The sequence below is a fragment of the Meriones unguiculatus genome, chromosome 1 (assembly GCF_030254825.1).
Source record: "Meriones unguiculatus strain TT.TT164.6M chromosome 1, Bangor_MerUng_6.1, whole genome shotgun sequence".
NCBI classification, from domain to species: domain Eukaryota; kingdom Metazoa; phylum Chordata; class Mammalia; order Rodentia; family Muridae; genus Meriones; species Meriones unguiculatus.
In genome coordinates, this window is record NC_083349.1 from 42557629 (window position 1) to 42580727 (window position 23099).

The 23099-nt window shown below is 40.0% G+C and overlaps 1 pseudogene; it reads right to left on the reverse strand.

The window, feature by feature from the left end:
* Positions 1 to 8897: 8897 nt before the first annotated feature.
* LOC110540681 (cytochrome c-like) lies at positions 8898 to 9227 on the reverse strand (annotated as a pseudogene).
* Between the last annotated feature and the right edge of the window lie 13872 nt (positions 9228 to 23099).

Consider the following 23099-nt stretch of genomic DNA (forward strand, 5'->3'; position numbering starts at 1 on the left):
TGCCTCCATTTTCTCTCAATTGCATCTTCACTTAGCTTTACTTACCACTTAGGAGTGATCCTTATCAAGAAACATTAGTTCCAGGTCTTTAAATCTGCGCTAAATTTTGCTTCACATTATATTATATATATATGTATATATGTATATACATATAATGTATATATATGATTGTGTGTAATATGTTAAAGCATACGTTAATGTTTGAAGGACTTTAAACCTCTTTGTTTGCAGCTTCTTTCAGATGAAGAAACTGAGGACGGGAAGGGGCTCCCAAGTTGTTATCTAGGGGCAATGCGATTGTGAAAGGTGTAAGCAAACTGTGGTCTCCCTTCTCAGACTTCAAGGCTCCTCTTAGCCTACCAGGAAATGTAACATGTTTGTGGTGATAGACAGTCTTAGGTCATGACCTCATTGAAGTACAATTATTCGCAAATGTTTAATTAAAGCAGTTTGTCTACACTATCAACAAGTGGAAATTGATCTGGATCTAGGCTTCTGAGTCTTCTGTCAAAGTGTAACTTCCCTTTAGTTTCCATGGATGTTCTCTGTAATAACAAATGATAGCCAGGCCATCTCAAAGAAAATGTTGTTACTAGAAATTATTTTTCTAGTGGAGGCTAAGACAGGGTCATATGGAAGACAGCTGAAGACAGGTGGGCCTGTCACTATTCCATATATGTAAAGACAGAATATGGAGGGAGGGGTTGTGGCTGTTAATGTTGGTGGTATATTGTTTACTGGCAGAATTCTAAGTCCAGAAAACATAGTATGGTCATGAATCTGAAGTTTTCTTACAGTTGTTCTTTTCAAATTCACTTTTTTTTTTTTTCCAAAATCAGAAAAGAAAAACAACAGCAAAGAGCAAAACCACTCTTGGTGAATGAAACTCTCAAGGGATCTGAAAGCGGGCTTCATTAGGGTTAACTTCCTTTGTAGTGCACACAGGGTGTCGTGGAGTCCTTCCATTAGTATTTTGTTGTTTCTCACACTTCCACCTTTCTTGAGTGAAGGAAGGAAAGGGCTGAAGCTGTGCTAGGGAGGTTTCCAGCGGCAGGAAACCTTGTTCAAATAGAATAAGGAAGATTTTACTTTTGATATCAAACCTTAGCCAACCAGCAGGTTCTTGAAACCCAGGGCTGTCTAGTTTAATTGCTGTATCTAAGAGACTAACATATAGGCCCATCCCCTTGGAAGCGGTCGATCTGAAATTCTCCTTGAAAGTCCAGTGGTTCGTTCTGTGCTCACCAGCACACACCACGGTAGCAAGGCTGTCCAAGGCTCTCAGAAGAAAAGCTTATAGTATCTGTATTCTGAATCTCTTCATTTCATTGTAATTCTACATTGACCAGGTGGGCTGTGCAAGCTGAAAGAATTCCAGGCTGTGCTGTAGAGACATCCTGAGCTGATTCTGGTCAAGTGGTCAAGTGGTCAAGTACAGACTGGTCCTTCGGTATCTCTAATTAGTTGAGACCATAAGGAGTGAATCTATAACTCATGATTAGTTGAGACCATAAGGAGTGAATCTATAACTCAGACATCCTGAGCTGATTCTGGTCAAGTGGTCAAGTGGTCAAGTACAGACTGGTCCTTCGGTATCTCTAATTAGTTGAGACCATAAGGAGTGAATATATAACTCATATTACGGGTGCTGAAATCAGGCGGTTATAACCTAGAAAGAATTTCCTTTGTGTTAAAATCAAGGCTGCCTATCACTGAACTGAGGGAAAAGAATAATCTGTATATAAACAGTTGTTGTGTCCAAAGCCACAGCTGATATCATTGAGTTCCTTCCAGCCCTCAAGAACCTTAGAGAAAAGACCCCTGTGCCAGATATATTTGGTCCTTGTGGAGCTCCTATCCTTTCCACGTCATACTAACTCCCCCTACTTTCATATGATTCCCTGCACTCTGCCGAAGGTTTGGTTATGAGTCTTATGAGTATCTGCTTTGATACACTGCTAGGTAGAGTCTTTCAGAGGCCCTCTGCGGTAGGCTTCTGTCCTGTTTCTTGTTTTTTTCCTACGTCCAATGCACATCCCATTTGTCTTTCTAAGTGAGGATTGATCATCTTACCCTGGGTCCTCTTTCTTGTTTATCTTCTTTAGGTGTATAGATTTCATTATGTTTATCATATCTTATAGGTCTCTATAAGTGAATATATACCATGTGTGTCTTTCTCCTTCTGGGATACTTCACTCAGAATGATCTTTTTGAGATCCCACCATTTGCCTGCAAATTTCATGATGTCCTCGTTTTTTATTGGATATAACCTAGAACCTCTGCTCAGATGTATCTCCTGGTAGCTCAGTAACCAATTGGTTTCCCATAGTAAGGAGAACAGGGACTATTTCTGACAGGAACTCAATGACAGGCTCTTTGACCTCCCTACCCCACAAGGGAGGAGCAGTCCTGATAGGCCATAGAGGAGGACTTTGCAGCCAGTCCTGAAGATACCTGATAAAATAGGGTCAGATGAAAGGGGAGGAGGTCCTCCCCAATCAGAGGACTTTGAAAAGGGGCAGGGAGGAGATGATGGAGGGAGGGTGGGATTGGGAGGGAATGAAGGAGCGGGATACAGAGTTAATAAAATGTAACAAATAATAAAAATTAAAAAAAAAAGAACCTTAGAGAAGAATTGGAGAGAATACATTCCATAGGTTCATTCTTTCTTAGGTCTTGGAATTAGTTAAGTTGTTTTCATTTGTTTGTTTGTGTGTTTTGTTTTTAACAAGAAAGCAGGTAAAGCCAGCATTGGAAAGGAGTAGTGAAAAGACTCCAGGATTTAGAAGCATATGGGCCTAGATTAATATCTGGAGGGAGTCGAGTGCTAGATAAATTAGCCCATGAATTCAGATTTCTTCATCTCATTAAACTTCTAAGCACAGAAAGTTCTAAGGATTCAATGGGGTGCTTTGCTTTTAAGGGACATAACAAGTATGGTACCTTCTTCTTGCTCTGATGCATGCCTTCAAAGGATTCTCTGGCTCTTTGACAGTGGTTCAGATTCAATAGGTTTGGCTAACTTATTTGGGATCCCTATGGGATGATAATGAGCCATATGAAAGATCTGCCCCTAAGCAGTTTAGGGGAATAACGCCTTCATAAAGCCTTTCCACACAGTATAGCATTATGGCTATCGGTTAGAATCTGATGCCCAAATCTAACCTCAGTGTGGTAGTTACAAGACAGCTTGGTGATGTGTTATTCCTTACGTCCAGCTGCAGACAAACTGTTGTCTGAGTCTATGGAAGATGGACAGGCTGGTAGTCTACTAGCTCTGGGCAAAAATGGGTAAATGAAAGAGAGAGAAAAAAACTACATAGATGAGGGGTTCCTGCATAGCTTGTGAGATGTTTTATAGCTGAGGATCCAGACACAAGACTTGTGCAACTTGTGTAGTATGAAGGGCCACCCAGCCAAAGCAAGGGAAGTCACACACTGGTTGCTTTATTCTTGAGTGATACTGAAGAAGAAAGAAACATCCTACAGAGGAGAAAACTAAGGTGGCTTGTATCTACTCTTCATCATCATGTTGTATTTTGTTTTAAAGTCTAGATGGGTTTATTTGTCTTGAACACACTTCTCCTGGTCCGGAAATGCAGATATAAGTTTGTAGATGTCCTATGTGGCCTGTCTAGAGCAGCTTTGCACCCATTCAGTAATACATACCTTCTACAGACTACACTTTTCTTGAGAATTTCCTGTGTTATGTAGCTTGAAGAGGAATGGGTTGCCAATGAACACTGCTTCTATGAGTATCTTTTATTCTTCTTGCGAGGGAATATTTAAAGCACCAGTGACAAACACCATTGCTAGTGGTCATGTATGCAACAAGATTAACTTTCTCTGGGGGAAGTTAGTCCCTTGAAAATTATCTGCTTATTCCTTGCTGTAGGTGATATCATATTCTAACAGAAAAGCCTCTAAAATGTTGCCATATGTTATAAAGGAATCCTTACACTGTGGGACTGTTCTTGCATTGCTTTGGTAATTGAAATACAAACAAAACAAACTCAGCCTAGATGTAAATAGAGAAAGATAAAATAATAAATTCTTGCTTTTAGATACGTATCTATCCAATGCTAAGTTACCTGTAAACATTGGCTAGAGGTAGAATAATGTTTAATTTTTAACTCCTTCGGAACTGGGTTCTTCCTATTGTCTCTACATGCATAAAGTAATATTAAAAATGTAATCCAGTGTACTGGGCATTCAACTTTGAGCTATAGAAGCACATCAGAACAATACTAAAAGAAAGGTAAAATTAGGAGTAAAATGAACAGTAAAATCAGCTTTTCTTTCTGCTCTGTTGCTCTCTTATTTAAACTGAAGAGCTGGCGAAGCTATTTGTTTTAAATAACATAGGGAGCATCTTTTCAGTTGTAAACTGCCATTGTCTTTCTGTGTTGTAAACACAGGGTGTTTACAGCTCAGGAACACGAGTTGATTCACCCATCTAAACATGGCAGATAAGCACCAGAAAAGAGGAGGCGGGTGATGAAGTCAGTGGCTCCAAGACAGGTGTCATTTCCTGTTCCAGGCTTGGGAGCTCAGAGAGAACATTGGCCTTTTAGGCTTTTGCCACAGTGAAGGACCGCTGCCACCTGTGGACAGCAGCTGGCATTGCAGCCCACCTGCCGCAGTCAAAAAGGGATTTGCTAAGGAATTACCCCCGGACCACTGTGCAGCCTGCAAACCTGACCACCCACAGTAGGAATCTCTTGGGTGGAGCTACATGAAGACATGATTATTGGGTATCAATATAAAAATCACAGAGTAGACATTAGAAACTGAAAGCCTTCAAGAGCCAAATAAAAATGTAGATGGAAAAGAGTGACAGATTGTAAGTCCAAGGACCCATAAGCCGCCTAGAGGCATTTGATTTTTAAATTGTTGGTTTTAAAGTTCTATCTATCTATCTATCTATCTATCTATCTATCTATCTATCTATCTATCTATCTATCTATCTATCTATCATCTATCTAGCGATCTATCTATCTATCTACCTACCTACCTATCTTTAGAAAAACAAATCTACCAGGCCATCAGGTAACACGCATATGTAATCAAACTCTGCCTGTAGCTCTAGTTCTGGAAACCAGGAAACAGACATGCAAGATGCCAGGTGATGTCTGGGCACCCAGCAACCAAGGTTTGGTCACACTTTATTTATCATGTATTATTAATTCAACTTATTCACTAAAACTTACCACAGAATGCTTTACTTTATTCAAGGCACCAACTCCCTACTGATACAGAAGTCGGAAAAACATACATTAAATAAATAATTACAAAAGCAGAATTATAGTTGAGATCAATCAGTGAATGAACAATCAGGCAACTATCAAAGAAATACCGTTTTTTTTTCTGTAAAACTCACTTGCATGTAAGTCATGTCACTATTTTAGACATGACGTGTGCATCTTTTAATGTTGGGAATATATCCCAAGAAAGATCATTAGGCAACTTTTGCTACTGTGTGACATATCATAATTTTTCATACAGATATGAAGATGGCTGTGCCATTACCAGACAACCTGATCCTATGGGACCATTGCTATTTCCATGGCCTGTTGCTGGCTGAAGCATTGTGGTGTGCTGCGAGATTATATTGCTAAGAGAAAGAAAACTTCTCCGATTAAATTTAAATTATATCTTTATGTGTTCTTATCACTCACACATGGGTTTCACTTTTGTGGAACGAGTTCATTTTAAACTTACTGCTGCATGGTGTTTTAAGAATCATTCTCATGCATGCATAAAAAGGAAAGCATAGGGTTAAAGGTCTTTTCATTTTGTGGTTTTTCTGCACCCATTCTCTAGCCACTGGAATTTCTAGAGAATTTCTAGGCTGCTTTCAAGGTCTGGCTGTCACCCATGAGGTTTTCTTTCCAGGAGTTTACACTAGTTTTCAGAGATGTGATACTGACACTCTCTTGGTCCTATGGACAGATAGCAACAATACTTTTCAGGCATAGAGTGGGATAAATGTTCTTCCACATTGCCCTCAGGTACTTTGTTGCCTGAAAAGGAAAGACCTTACTTGCAAAATACAGTGTGTACATCCATGCACACACTGGCAAAATTAGATGTCAGAATGAGATCTGGCAATGAGGTTAAAGGGTGCCGTTGTTAGAGAGCCACATCTTGATTTCCGAAGAGTAAGGTTATTTTTGTAAAGATCAGTGAAGTACATTCACCCTGTGATCTGATGTGGTCTTCAGAGTGTGTAGCCTTCCCTCAGAGGAGGTACTGGTTATAGACTAGAAAACTAAGATGTGATGGAGAAGGTAAGGAGGAAAAGTGTGGTCCTGACAGTGGCAAGACTGGACCCCAGGGCAGATAGCTGGGTAGGTCCTTTGAGCACCGAGCTGCAACCATCCCCAAACATTTCCAGACTAAACACAAAAGGTAACATTTGCTGTCTTTGGTTTCTGTGCAGTTGGACTCATCCTTCTTAAGGTGTGGGTGGAGGTTCCTCTTTCACCAATGACAGAGTTTCTGAACATAAAACAGATCAGTACTGACACTGATGTGTTTGTCTTGTTTTGTTTGTTTTTGGTATTATGAGACAGGGTTTCTCTATATAGTGCTGTCCTGCACTCACTTTGTAGACCAGGCTGGCCTTGAACTCACAGAGATCCACTTGTCTGTGCCTTCCCGAGTGCTGCGTGAGCCATCATGCCCAGCTCTGTCTTGAATATTTTTACTGTGTGCTTACAACTATTTTGCAAACTGGCAATGACGGTCTTAAATCCTGTGTAAGTTAGTGACTGAGTGAGATAGCACACACAGTGTAATTCACAGGGTACACCAGGCAAAGGGTTTTGTGGTCTGAGGCTAAAACCTTTCAAATAAATTCTTACCAGACCTAAGAAATTCCCCAGTGTAATAACTGACCAGAAAAAACCCATAGAGAGACCGAAACTAGAGACCAGCCAAAGATAGACCATGTGTCCCAAAACCACCAATTTTGTTTGCCTAGAAGAAGCAAATTTTACATAACATTTTAAGGATTTTAAAGTGATGTTGATTAACAGAAAATGGCGCTCACCTCACACTAGGTAGATGTTTATCTGGTCGGAGAGGTGGCTGTCTCTAGTGTGTCAGGCATGGATCTGCATCTTGCTCACCCTTGAAACAAGGTTGGTACCTGCTGGAGGTTGGCCAGTTGGAGCTATGTGCAGGACAATGTTGCTGGACCATGGAGGAGGATCCAGGAACAGAGTGGGGGAACCTGCCCAGAATCACACAATCTAAACTCTTGGCTAACAGTTTGCTATTTACTTTAAGATGACTGGACAATTAGTAAATGGTTTTGTAGGGAGAAAACATGGCCACATTTTTGCATTTTCCCTATGGTTGCAAAGCAGGTGGAGTGTTGGGGGCGAGGCAAAGTTCTTCATTCATGCAGCAACCTGAATTTTTGACATCCACGAGCCTGCTTGCAGGTACTTCTTGGAAAGGTCCTTGTGGAGCTAATGATGATGATTCACTGACATTTGGAGACTTTAGTGAGCTAACCCTGACAAACTGCACCAACTAAAAAAAAATCTATAAGCAACCGGTGCCTGTAAATGGAATATCACTTGCTCTATTTTGTTTTCCCTTTTTGATAAATGAATAAGAGCAGAATTAAAAAAAAAAGATGATCTTTTTTTTAATCGAAAAGAGATTAGCTTAGCCTGTCTCATGCAAATGACCATGATGAGAGCACAAAGCGACCTGAAGCAGTGAATCAAAAGAAAGTGAAGCTATAAACATTAAACAATCGATGAAAGTTGGTAGTGATCACTCACTTTTGTTGCAGAATCATCAAGTTCCTTTGAATATCACTCAGCGACTAGATTTCAGTGATAGACCTGATGAGCAAAGCAGGGTTTTATTTGCATGCTAAAAGAGGGTTTGGCTAGCTAGTAAATCCATGTAAGTACATCTGCATATAACATTTGACACAATACTATGTGCAATGTATCGTTTAATTCTCTCGTGTGTAGGTTCATATGTGCATGCGTGTATGCGTGAGTGTACATGTGTGCAAACTTGCACAGGCACTCTTGTATGAGGCCAGAGGCTGTCATCTGTTTATCTTTCTCAGTTGCTGCTTCACCTTACATTTTGATGCAGGGTCTCTCATCACCCCGAAGCTTATTGATTGGCTGACCTGGATGGCCTGCAAGCCCCTCGGGATCCTCTGATCTCTGCCTCCCTAGTTACTGAGATCACGGGGCTACACCACCACCGTACCTGGCTCTTTACATAGGTGCTATGGGTCGGTATTCACACCAGCTTGCTTGGGCAGAAGGCACCTTACTGAGGCATCTTCTCAGGCCTTTCTTTTAATCTTTTTTTTTTTAAGTATTAAATACTCTTTATTTGATATCTTACACAAACCGCAGTCAGTGCCTTTCAGTGGTAAAAGGCAGTGTCCTTGACATAGGGAATTCTAATTAAAACAGCATCATCAAGAACAGACAGTTGCTTCCTGACGTTTAGCCACTGCCTGTAACAGACCAGTGAGCACAAATTGAAACACAGGTGAGTCTTCTTGTTTGTGAGACAATGATAGAGTTTTCCCTGTGTTTAAACATATTCACATGCCAAGTTATATAAATCTAAGTACAAACCATTTAATAGGTTTGAGGTGACACCCCCACCTTTGTGGAAAGTAGAACATTACTGCTTAAGTCCAATCTTATCTTGAGTAAGGGAGAGCAGTGATAGTCTATATACAATTGGGTTGTTATTTTAAAAAAAGGTCATACCCACTTTGCTACAAGTCAGTTTTACTTAAATTGGAACTGTCCAACAAAAACATTGTTAACCATTCATGATCTGAATTTTGATGTACGAATTAAATTATGGTACACATTAAAAGCCATGAAACATTTGTTTTGTAATAAATAAGGCAGTGGAATTACTCATTGGTAGCCTTTTGAAGATAAACTATTAGGTCTGCCCTTTCTCCCTTCTTCTTAATTCCAGTGAAGATCATTTTTGTTCCAGGGATGCACTTTTTGGGATTCTCCAAATACTCCATCAGGTATCCTCTCCCCCGGTGATACCTTTGTTCTTGTTGGCATCTGTGTAGGAGAATCCAGTGGTCTGACCTGTCTTCCACCCAAAAAGACCATGGATCCAGTCTTACGCTTGCCTCCCTTTCCCACAGTGTGGCCCTGGGCACACTTCTGAACAAAAATCTTCTTGCCTTTCTTAGTATCACCCATTTTTTAATTTGCTCCAGGCTGGTTGACACCACAAATGTTACATCCCGAAGACTGATATCCTGCTCTCTAGCTAGCTTCTTTTAATTCTTAAACAGCAGCAGCAGCAGCAACAAACATGGGTTTAATAGAAACCCATGATACCTAGTTTGAATTCTTTACCTAAGTATTCCAATAAAATAAAAATTATTGAATGACAGTGATGAAATTTAATACTACCATAGCACTTGAAACTCACCTGTTCCTCCTGACAGCTGAAGGGGAGGCCCTGATAGGACATTTTTATACATTTTATTGGGAAATTGAAGCTCAGGGAAATTAAGGAACTTCTCCAAGGCCTTCTGGGTTGTAGGGAATGGTAGAGCTGCTGGAATCTGGCTTCACATTCACGTGCTAAGCCACTGTCCATATCATACTTTTCAATCAATGCTGTTTGGAAAGTCAGCTTCTGGTATATCCATATATCTACATATGCTATTTTCCTTTTCAACATTTTCATAAACCTCTGTATCTGGGTCACCCCAATATAAAAATATGGAAGATTTGTTGAAACTAAACCCTACTTTATGGTACTAGATGAGCTAGCTTTAAGAGCAAGCAGATGTTCACAAAGCATGTGAAACTCAGGACCGCTGTATCCTTCTTGGCATTTGGAGCATGCTCATAACTCTTTTCAAATACGATTTTTATCTAACTAGTGTCCCTTAAAACTTCATCTTAACACCCCAAATGATCCCCAGCTGTTAGGGTAGATGGGCCCCTGCTGGCTTCGTTTCTCAACATGACCCGCATTCCACCATAAATATTCATGATGCCATGCTCTTGATACCCATAGGCAAACGGGGTCTATTTTTGTGAGCCCCCCTCAGCTGTGATTACCATCTTTCCCCTATTACCTGGCTTCTGAATTGTGGCTCAGCTATGCCACGCTCTGTATTTCCTGCACTTTTGCAGTTATCTGAGGGAGCTGAAGAAAACACCGAGTGTTAAAAAGAGATGTCTAACCCCCAGGAAGTTGGCCCAAGGAGTATACAAAATCAATTTTTAAAATAGGGTATCTTATTCAAACTGTACACCAGACCGGAGTGAAACTACTGTTTTCCTACTTTGCCAGGTTTCCTAGGCAACAGCCAGGCCTCTGCCAGAGGCCTGAAGACTTCGTTTTCGGGTCAGAGATGGGCATGAAGAGGGAGAGAATTAAAGAGATGCACTTATTACAAAGAGTACATGCCTGGCCAGGAAGAGAATGCTTTCTCACATGACTTCTGTTTGACTATGTTTAAAGCTCAGGAAATAAGCACACATTTGTTTTGTTTTTCAACTAAAAAACATAATTTGGGCATTGAGGGGAGCCAGGGTAAGTGTGAAATTTCTGTTCTTCTCTCATTTTTTTGAGGCATTCTTTGATAAAAATTACTATCCACATAAGCCATATTTATTACATACCCTCTTGCACTCCAAAGGGCTTCTGATCTCATACAAACCCAAATCCAGACAATCTGAGAAGCTGCCAAGACAACGGGAAAAAAATTGATCTTTGACATTAGATGTGGTTCCCTCTACCAACATGGGACTAATCAGTTGTACTTGGATGTAATCGTTACCTCCTGGAAATATACCTTTCCGTTTGTGAGGTAGGGCGAGCTGTCAGTCACAATGACCTCTTGTGAAACAACAAAGAAGTAGAGGTAAAATCCTAAGCACAGAGCTAAGTAACAATGGGGTCCCTTTCTCTGCTCTTCTGAGGTTTGGGGAAGATATGGACAGTAGAGGGTTTGGAGGGATGGCTGTATTAATTTTCTCATCACCATGACAACCAACTTCAGAGAAAAAAAAGAGGTTTATTTTGACTCATGGAGTTTAATCAATTATTTGGAAATGTATAACAACGGATGCTTGTTGCAGCATGTTTGAGCACACTGGGAAGCCCGGATTGTGTACTGGAAAAACCTGTTTATAGTTGAGGTGTGGCTCAGCTCTAGCACACCTTTAATCCTAGAGCTTTCTCTAAACAGGATTAAATAAAATCAACCATAGGTCAAGAGGCAGAGTCAGCAACAAGTTGACAGGGAGTGAACACAGAAAAAAAAAACCATAGAGAGTGAGAGGAAGTCTGGAGGACAGATAGAGAGATGCACAGGAAGTAGAAAAAGAGGGACATTCAGTTTGAAGGCTTTTGTTTGTTTGTTTTTTGTTTTTTGTTTTTTTTTTAAAGACAGTATAAAGAAGGAGAAGGGATGTCAGCTGAGTAGGAAGGTCAGCTGGGTGCTTTCTCTGCCTCTCTGAGTCATCAGGCTTTCACCCCAGCATCTGGCTCCTGGGTCTTTTTTGGTAAAATGGAACCAAGTTTGGGGCTTTGGTTAAAAATAACAGTTGCCAGTTACATGGCAGACAAGTGTTAAAGCATTTGGGCTATCAAGTAAAGAACAGGGCTATAACCTTCAAAGCCTATTTGTAATGACCTATGTTAGCCAACTAGGTTCCACATCTCAAAATCTCCAAGACTTTTCTAAACAGTGGCATCTTCTGGGGAACGAGTGTTTGAATACACGAGCCTGTGGGGAATAATCCACAATCAACCACAACAGTGGCCCTAATGTAGCTGAGTACAGTAGTTACCTTTTTTATGTCATGGCTCTGCTACATTTGTAACAGCAAGGGTTGACCATGTCATTCTACAAAGTTTCCTGCGTTAGTGTGTGTGTGTGTGTATGTGTGTGTGTATGTGTGTGTGTGTGAGTTGAGCAAGTCACCTAATTTTTCTGAATTCAGACTTTTAATAGTAAGATCTGCCTCAGAAGATGTTTACAGGGAGTAAATGAAGATCAGCTACTTAGTACAATAAACTCAATTTCTGTTAGCTTTATGAGTGTTTCTGAAGGATGTGGCAAACATCTAGGATTGGATCTGCAACGCACATTCACAACCATAGATGCTTCAGTTCATGAAGCTGGAAGGCACTTGGGTAGAAAGTTAACAAAGGAATTGAGTGCTCATTGAGTATAGGGACTGACTTTGAGAAATTGGAAGTCTTATTTTATGTTCTGCTAGTGCCTATATTTTCAAGGATAATCAGTGAGTTTCATTCTGAGAGGTGACTACATGTGGAAGATATGCCTGTACATTCAAAGGTGTGTGCATGGAAAAGTCCTTCTTTTAAATATGAAATGACAGTTACTGTATGCAGAGTTTGATATCGCATCTAATTCCAGTTCATAACTATGATTGTCGCCTACAAGGTAAGAGCTGTCTTTGTTGTTTTTTTTTTTAATTCTTTATTAATTACACTTTATTTACTTTGTATCCTCCCTATGGTTCCCTTCCTCCTCCCATCCCAATCCCTCCCTTCCTCCACCCTCTGCATTCATGCCCCTCCCCAAACAATTCAAAGAATCAATGAAACCAAGAGCTGATTCTTTGAGAAAATCAACAAGATAGACAAACCCGTAGCCAAACTAAATAAAAGGCAGAGAGAACTATCCAAATCAACAAAATCAGAAACAAAAAGAGGGACATAACCACAGATACTGAAGAAATCCAAACAATAATTAGGTCTTACTTCCAAAGTCTATATGCCACAAAATTTGAAAATCTAAATGAAATGGACAATTTTCTTGACTGATTCTACATGCCAGAGCTGAATCAAGACCAGGTAAACCAATTAAATAGTCTTATATCCCCTAAGGAAATAGAAACTGTCATCAAAAGTCTACCATGTAAAAAAAGCCCAGGGCCAGATGGTTTCAGTGCAGAATTCTACCAGACCTTCAAAGAAGAGCTAACACCAATACTCTTCAAACTATTCCACAAAATAGAAACAGAAGGAACACTACCAAACTCATTCTATGAAGCCACAGTCACCTTGGTAACTAAACCTCACAAAGACCCAACAAAGAAAGAGAATTTCAGGCCAATCTCCCTCATGAACATTGATGCAAAAATATTCAACAAAATACTTGGAAATCGAATCCAAGAACACATCAAAGATATCATCCACTATGACCAAGTAGGCTTCATCCCAGGCATGCAAGGGTGGTTCAATATACGGAAATCCATCAATGTGATCCACCACATAAACAAACTGAAGGAGAAAAACCACATGATAATCTCCTTAGATGCTGAAAAGGCATTTGACAAAATACAACATCCATTCATGTTTAAAGTCTTGGAGAGATCAGGGATACATGGCACATACCTGAACATAGTAAAGGCAATATACAGCACGCACGCCTTTGGCCAACATCAAACTCGATGGAGAGAAACTTAAATCATTCCTGCTGAAATTAGGGACAAGGCAAGGCTGCCCACTCTCTTCATATCTCTTCAACATTGTTCTTGAAGTCCTTGCTAGAGTAATAAGAGAGTTGAAGGAGATCAAGGGGATACAAATTGGAAAGGAAGAAGTCAAAGTATCACTATTTGCAGATGATATGATATTATACCTGAGTGTCTTTGCTTTTAACACCAGGTGTCCTCAGACTTTCGGTGTATCTTTTGGATGTGTTTGAGTGCATTTGGGACATCTTTCTGTGTTTCTAGTTATGTCACACTCGTCTTCTGTGAGCCTTTTCTTGTCACACCACTGTGGAGTACATCCTGGTAGGTTAGTGACCATTGCTTAGATACAGCCCACTGTCATACATCTCACGATCATTTTGATTTTTATTATGATTAATTAAGCTGAGAAGTAACAACAATTTTTCAAGTGACTTACTTTTCAAGTAATCTTAGTGCTTCTGGCTGCATGGGATAGACATTCTGTGACCTTCATCTGCACCCTGTCATTCATTTACCTCAGTAGGCATGCACAGGGTCAATACTATTTAGATGAGGAGAGAAATACTGCCCATGTAACTTCTTGGTTGAGAGTTGGAACAGAAGTTGAGTTCTTTGGAAAGTCTGGGTTTGAAAAGAGCTGTTTCTTCCTGAGGTCAGGAAGCAGAGTGTGACCAGGTGGCAAGGTGACAGTGTCCTTAGCTGTGCTCAAAGTTCTTTCCTGGGCGGGCTGGTGGGAATCTGTATGTCTTTGGTTACTTCAAGCATTATCTGGTGCCATTGTGGGATGCTCTTCAAATAGCTTCCCATGCTGTTGACATGTTCAGGAACAGAAGAGACATATATTGGCTGTGGCTGACAAAAAAGTTGCATGTTGGACCCCAGAAGTACTGAGATGAGGCCTTGAGTAAGTTTCTCAAGTCTAACTTTATGAAGTGAGGTGATGATGAATATAGGCCACTGAAACTATTGCAACTTGGGTTTCCCAGTTCCATTTTTGTGAACCTAATTTTTAATAATAAAGCACATCTGGGGTCTGTATTGTCATTACCATCTTTGAGGAGCAGCCAATTAGCCAGAATTGAGTTCTGGTGTCAGGCTGTAGAATCAATACTTCCAAACAAATTTTGTTATTTTATTTGGAATTATTATTAGCAGTAGTAATAATAGCAGCAGCAGCAGCAGCAGCAGGAGCAGCAGCAGCAAAGAACATGAACTCAGGCATGCATAGCTTTCAAGATAACTTTAGATTTGTGTTTGATTTTATTTCTTAAAGACTTTTCAGACAATGAAACAAAATGTTCTAATAACCTGCAATGAGGTGGTGATCTGAGTATCATGCCAAAATGTGTCTGTTAGTAAAAATGTGTCTAGTCTAAAGATTTTTTCATATGTATGTTCATGTTTCTAACTGTATAATTGTTAGGATAAATCAGGGGCACATGTCAAGTGTCCAGCACAGTGGACACTTGCTGTGTGTCCATAATTAGTCGTCCATTATGTCTGCACCATGAAGGACATTACTGTATATTTCTAGGGTAGGCAGGATCTCAGGGAAGGACTTTGTGCTCTTAACATGGGAACCTTCTTTAATAAGATTTGGTACTAATGTCTGACTACCTACATAGGGAACTCAGAATGCATGTTAGAAATGCACTGTGCTGAATCAGGTGGCCATCTTTCTAAGGGCATTTTTGCCCTCAGACCCTTCTAGAAACTGTTCCCACTCTTGGCCTCTGATGATGGAAAAGTCTAAGAAGCCCTGCTATTTCATGACTCATTCCCCTGATTACAGAAGACTTGATGAAGAATGGTCATGTGATGGAAATTGGGCCAATCATTCTATTTCCCTAAAGGCTTATTTTTGAACCAGCCAGAGGGATGAAATATGCCAGTCCCCTCCTCACTTCCCCCTGCCCCCAAATAACCCTCCAAGGTAAGTGTTTGAGTACAATAGCATATTAGAAAGAAGATCTCAGAGAACATCAATTAGGGTCTGGTAAAGTGAGAAAGGAAGAAAAAGATACAAACAAGTGAACATTTGGAGTACAGTTCTAGTACAGAGACTGTCTGTCATCTGTCCTTTATGAATGGAGAATCAGAAACTCAGGAAGTTCTAATTACTTTATCATGGTGGCACAGTCAATTAACAGGATTGGAACTCCTAACTGTGTGATTGTCAACCTGCATGCTTTCTCTGGGATCCTCAGTTGGATTCCTGGCCTTTAAGGGGTTTGGCATTGCAGTTCACATTGATCTTACTCTCACCACATTTGTGCTATCTTTGTGTTCTTTCATCTAACAGAGGAAAACTGGTTTTTATGTGATGGTGGAAAAGTATTTTCTGTTTTCTTGGCATGGCACCACAATTCACACTTATGCTTTTGGTTTATGAAAAAATTACATAGATTAAAAATGTATAGATTAAAAAATTACATAGATTAAAATGCCCCATAAATTGGGGCATTCTACATATGCATGTATGTTGTGGGTACATACATGCATAATAATGTATATGTGTTCTATAACTATGTAAAATTCTGTATATAGGTTATACATAAAATTACTTGGTATTAAAATATATATAATTTTCTCAAAGAACCAGCTTCTGTTTTGTTGATTCTTCTCTTTGTTTCAAATTATTGATTTCAGCTCTGAGTTTGATTATTTCCAGCCAGGATGTGTCTGCCTCTCTCTCTCTCTTTCCCTCCCTTTCTCTCTCTTTTTCCCTAGGGCTTCAGGTGTGCCATTAAGTTGTTTGTATGAGATGTCTCTAATTTTCTTATGAAGGCACTTAGTGCCTTCTTTCATTGTGTCCCATAAGTTAGGCTATATTTTGCCTCCATTTTCATTGAGTGTTAGGATTTTTTTTTCTTTATTTCTTCCCTGACCCAGTTGTCATTGAGTAGAAAGTTGTTAAGTTTCCATGTGTGTGCTGACTTTTTGTTATTTCTCATGTTGTCCAGTTTTTGTCCATTGTGGACTGATAAGATACAAGGGATTATTTCAATCTTCTTGTACTGTAGAAGCTTACTTTGTAATCAGCTATACGGTCAATTTTGAAGAAGGTTCCATGAGGTGCTGAGAAGAAGGTTTATTCTTTTGTGTTTGGGTGAAAGTTCTGTAGATGTCTGTTAGGTCCATTTGATTCATGACATCTGTTAGCACCATTATTCCTCTGTTTAGTTGTTTTGTTGTCTTGTCCTTTGGTGAGAGTGGGGTATTGAAGTCTCCTACTATTAATCTGTGGAGATTGGTGTGTGGTTTAAGCTTTAATGTTTCTTTTACAAATGTGAGTGGCCTTGTATTTGGGGCATAGATGTTCAGAACCAAAATGTCATTTTGGTGGATTATTTCTTTGAGGAGTATGAAGTATCCTTCCTCATCTCCTTTAATTAATTTTGGTTGAAAGTCTATTTTATTAGATAGTAGAATGGTGACTCCAGCTTCTTGGGCCTGTTTTGCTTGGAAGACCAACCAGCCTTTTACTCTCAGGTAATGTCTGTCTTTATGGCTGAGGTGTGTTTCTTGTATGCAGCAGAATGTTGGGTCCTGTTTATGCATTCATTTTGGTAGTCTATGTCTTTTTATTGGAGAGTTGAGTCCATTGATATTGAGAGATATTAATAACCAGTGACTCTTAGTTTCTTTTATTTTGATTTTGATTGTGATAGTGTGTTTGTGTGCTTGTCAATTTTTTGTTTTGTTGTAGTAAAATTATTTATATCCCGTGTTTTTTGGGGGGTGCAGTTGACCTCTTTGGGCAGGAGTTTTCCTTCTATTATCTTCTATAGGGCTGGTTTTGTGCATAGATATTGTTTAAATTTGATTCTGTCATGGAATATCTTGTTTTCTTCATTATGGTGATTGACAGTTTTGTGGGGCATAGTAGTCTGGACTGGCATCTGGGGTCTCTAAGGGTTTGCAAAATGTCTGCCTAGGCCTTTCTGGTTCTTATAGTCTCTGCTGAGAAATCAGGTGTGATTCTAATAAGTATGTGACTTTGACTTTTTTCTCTGGCAGCTTTTAATAATTTTTCTTTGTTTTGTACATTTAATGGTTTGGTTATTTTGTGGCAAGAGGATTTTCTTTTCTGGTCTAGTCTACTTAGTGTTCTATAAGCCTCTTGTATGCTTACAGGCATCTTTTACTTTAGATTGGGAAATTTTCTTCTAAGATTTTGTTGAAAATATTTTCTGGGCCTTGAAGCCAGGAATTGTCTGTTTCTTCTACTCCTATGATTCTTAGATTTCATCTTTTATGGTTTCGTTGATTTCTTGGATGTTTTTTGTCAGGAATTTTTTAGATCTTACATGTTCTTTGATGAATGCATCATTTCTTCCATTGTGTCTTCTATACCTGAGATTCTTTCCTCCATCTCTTGTATTCTGTTGGTGATGCTTGACTCTGTAGTTCCTGTTTTCTTCCCTAAATTCTCCATCTCCAGGATTTTCTCAGTTTGTACTTTTTTTATTGTTTCTTCCTCCCAGAATGCATCATAGCGATACTTGTACTTTGTAGGTTTTCTTGCTGAGCTCTCTCTCCTGGTTCCTCCTGGAAATCTACCGATGGCTGAATCTGTTGGCTGAAACCTATATTCAACATTTATTGATATTTAATATTTTTTTTCTTCTTTCTACTTATTTTTCTTCCCTCCCTTACATTCCCACTCTGTCCCTGTCTTTTAGAGGTGTTACTCAGGGCCTTGTGCATGCTATGTAAACATAAAATCATAAATCTACCTTCCCAGCCTTGGACAACCTTGTGCTACTAATAAAAGAAAAGTCACAACAGCATACAGAACATCACTTTCCTCCTATTCCAGTAAGGTCGACACAGTACACATGAAGTTAATATTAGTGTAATACCATTACTTACATTACACACCTTGTTTAAATTTCATCCATTTTCTGCTAATGCACCTTTTCTGCTCCAGGATCTAATCCAGTATGCCACATCACATTTGGTCATTGTGTTGTCTCAGTACATGGTGATTATAATTTTTGTCTTCTTTTTTTTTTTTCTCTTGTGAAGCATACTTGCCAGGAAGTTTTGAAGAATGAGCTTTAGTTGGGGTTGTCACTTGCACTTTTGTGAATAAAATGGGGTTATGTTTTTTGTTTTTTCATTGTTTTTGTTTTTTAGAAGAATGCCATAGAGGTGCTCTTCTCATTTCAGCACCGCCACAGCACATGGCCTTGGCATGTTTCACCTCTGATGATGTCGACCTTGATGGACTGGTTGAAGTGGTATCTGCCAGGTTTCCTTTGTCTCTAATCACTGTCTTCACTGCCTCATCTAAGTCTAGCCCATTCTCCATGAGAAAGCAGTTAAGTTCCACTTCCTGCAGAGAGAAGTATGACAAACTGATCTTTGTGTGGTGGTGGGAGAGTGCTTTCCATGGTGGAGTGATCTGCAGATGCATGGCATTGTACAGCCTCAGACTTACAGAAATGCTCCCAAGCACTCAATCCTGAGTAACCTATACTTTTGGCTTTCTCATCACGCAAAATATACATAGTAATGGCCACTTTTGTTTGCTACATGATCAAACCAAGATGTGACTGTTCTAAACAGCCCCTTTTTGTTTCTATAAAAAGAGTTCAGAATCACTCTTCCTGATAAAGTCCTAAAATTTTTAATGCATGGAGAATATGAAGTATTGTTTTACTTATGTATAAAGAGTTTCTTTCCCATAAAGAGATATTTTTTCTTATCTATCTCTTAATTGATGAAATGTATTTTGTATCTGTTAATTTCTCAGAGCAGGTAGAAAATAACTATTTAAAACACTGTACACTATTAAAATTAGAAGCATGTAAATATAGTTAAAGACATTGGGATATAGTCAATACAGTGCACATTTATGTAAATATGTATTCATTAATATAAAATTATAAATTTTATAACTGGTATATAGTAATAATTCTCAGGCAAATACCTATGTGTTGAGCAGTATGTTATCTTTGTGTGTGTATGTGTGCATGTGTGAATATATGCCCTCATGTGAGTATGCATGCGAGGATATAGGCATAGAAGCCAGAGATTAATATCAAGTGTCTTACTAAGTTACTTTCCACTTTATTATTTTTGAGACATGATCTCTCCCAGAATGTAGAACTCACTGATAGAGCTGAATTAGCTGACCAGGAAGCTCCAGGACTCTGCCAATCTCCGGTCTCCAGTTCTGAGATTAAGGGTTCATGTCATATGCCTGTTTTTTTTTTGTTTTTTTGTTTTTGTTTGTTTGTTGTTGTTGTTTATTTGTTTGTAATGTAGATTCTGGGGACCTAAATTCATGCTTGGCAGCAAGCACGATACTAACAGATCTATCCCTCCAGACTTGCAGTTGACATCCACCATCTTGACAAAAACTATCTATGAAGGAATCATTACAGTCCTTATTTTACAGTTTAAAAACAGCCGTGATTATCAGGGAAGAAGATACCTATCCCAAGAGGACAGTGAGCAGCTAGGTTGCAATTTGAACTTGAGGCTCTTTGATTGTGGAATGTGAACCTGCTAAATGTTTACATGTTGACTGATTAAAATTGGGCTGGAAGAAGATAGTCTTGAAGACTGGACTAGCTTCAGGTATTTAAGAAAATCATACACAATCACAAATGATTGAAGAAGACAGGGACTCTGCTTCAGTAAAGAATGACTGTCACTTCAAGTCAATCAAAAACTCACCTCCACATACTCCCATGGAGACAGTAGCTAAAGCTGAATTCTGTAAGGCTGTGTCCCAGCCAGGATGCTCCCCAGACATCATAGATGTGCTGTGTTATTTTACCTCATAGCCATCATGCTATGTAAAGCAATACCTTCCCTGTCTCACAGGCAAAGAGAAAGCAAGATTCCCCAGGTTACCTGCCGATATCACAGAGTGGAAAAAAACAGATTTGCCACATAATTGAAGTTCCCACATGACAACCAAAGGTTAATGCTGGAGAGGAGAGGTGAGGGAAATTGGTGGAAACCAACTCTGAAAGGAAGGTTGCTCGTGGTGGGAGGGGATAGGAAGACCATGGTAGTGCGTGGCTGTGACCAAGTCTACCAGCTCCCTAAACCTCAGTATCCAACATTTAACAATACTGAATCTTCTTTCATCTGTTCAGTTTTTGCTCTGTGGCCCTTTACTTCATCCTACGAATACATCGATTTGCTTGTTATTTGGAGAATTCCACACAGCGAACCTGATGAGAGGATGCCTTGATCTTGCTGTGGACCTTTCTACCCACCTCCCCACAGAAACAACTAGTGTTCGTGGTGTAGTATTCCTTGGCTTTAGTGTATCACTCCTTTTATAACTCGTGCGACATAAAGATGTCATCTCAAGATTAATTGCTTTCAGATGCCCAAGGACCATATGGCAATGATGGCTAGAAACCCTAGCAAATTGGCTCCACAAATATGGAAGCCTTGCCTCTGGAGGAGTGAGTAGACCGCTGGGGCCCAGAGCCTCCCACCTTGTCTTCTCATCAGTCTCCTTATGATTAGGACAGATCTTCTGTGGTGTGATGGCTGCATGCCTGCTATGCTTGTCTCACCTGACAAGTTTCAGTCTCCATCCTGAATCACAGGTAGGAATGCCTGATGCTGCTTTCCCATTTTCCTTCTTGGCTATGCCGTTTAAAATGTCAGCTAGCCTGGCCAACCCCCTGTCATCCCCACCCTGCCAGGTCTTCTCTGTGAGATGTTCAGACTGATGCTGGAAGAGAAGCTGAGTGGCCAGACATGTTGTCAGTCACATTTCAGAGCAAGGCTGGCCTCATGGTGGCTTCGAAATGTCCCGAGTTGCTGACGTTCCATGCAGACTGGATGCTGCCAATCTGTCAACGAAGCACAGGCCTTTCAGTTTAGCCATGGTGAGGTGTGTGTAACTGAGCCCAGAGGACAAACACATGAAGCTATGCATGTCTGTGCCCTGCTAGACACCCAGCCACACCTCCCCCCTCCTTCCCTGACTTGATTCTGAGATTTGAAAGTGAAAACAGAACCCCTGGTTGCTTTCTCTCTCCTCTGTAATCCTTGGTGAAGGATTACTGTCTGTCAGCCTTCCTCCCCCAGTGTAAACAACACCAGCCTTTTCATTTTAAGCCTTGACTTGGGGGACAAACCAGTTCTCATTTGCACTTTCAGGCTGGTTTGGAAAGTGTTATTAGACTTCAGGTTACACTCAGCAAGCCTGTGCCCAGTGGGTCGAAAGGGTGCCCTGGGCTCTCCCCTGTTTCTCAGCTCTGAGCTCATTGATTTTCTACAGCTTCTTTTGTTACTGCTGAGATGGGGGTAGGGAAGACTTGGATTAATAAAGGCATGAAATAAAATACATGTGTAAAGTGCAGTAAATAACAAGCAAGGGTGTGCGCTGAGGAGCGCAGGGTTGAAGAAGCTTTTTGTGTAAAAGTTGAAGTCTCCGTGGCCCCAGTTGTGGTTCATTTGGGAAGCCGTGGTGTAGGTACTTCAAGCAGTTCACAGAGGACGTTTGGTGACAGATTTCCAAATGAAAAGTCATATGTAGGAAATTAACTGGTGTGCATGGCCATTTCATTTAAATGCTTTTCCCCTCCTCCCACTGGCTAATGTTGCCCCAGGCAAAAATTTTCTAGCGTAATGAATGTATCTTTGGTGTCACTCCGTCAGACATTCTGGGTACAGTGGGGCATGGAGTAAAACAGTCACATGTCATGAGCAAGCCTTTCTTGAAAGATTTTTGTCTTGAAGGCAAGAGGCATTAAAATTGTTAAGACACCATCAAAACCTTGGTAATAATGCAGTGCAAAAATGGTGATTATTTGGAAATGTATGAAGGGTAATTGTTTTTATCTAAAGAGATTAGATGAAGACATATGGCAACGAGGGGAGGTCCTAGTTGCATGGAGTTTGGTTATCAGTGCTAATATACAACAGTGTTGACAAGTGTAAGCTCTGGTAGAATTGTAGCAAGACATTTAGGGCTGGATACCCAACTTTGGTGCTAAGTATACACCTGGCCATGTGCAAATCAGGCTATCAACTCTCATACCATATATGTGAGCTGAATTGGACAACTTTTACTCCTATTTTATTCATAAGATCTATTTGGTTCCTCATCACAAACTTGATGAGCATTTATCAAAAGCAGACCATACCGAGCAAATTGCTTTTAATTGTTGGAAACATTGGGGTTCTACTTGAGGCAGAACTCTGTTCAATCATCTTCAGTGACTGATTCTCAGACCATGGAAATATCTGGATACCACCCACAGTGGGGTAGGTGAATAAATGGTTTGATCATCCTCAGTGCTTGACTCAATGATAGACTGGTCCAAAAGGAGTCTGTGCATTTCATAAGTATGGACACACTTCCCTGGCTAGTTTTTAATTGTCAATATGACACAACGAAGAGTTGTTTGGGAGGAAGGGGTCTTTACCAAGGAATTGCTCAGATGAGACTGGCTTGTAGCCATGTCTATGGGAAGATATTTTTATGGCTGATTGATGTGGGAATGCTCAGCCCACTTTTGGTGGTACCACCGCTGAGCAAGTGGTTCTCGGTTGTAGAAGAAAGCTGGCTGAGCTTGAGCCAGATGAGAAAAAGCCAATAAACAACATTCT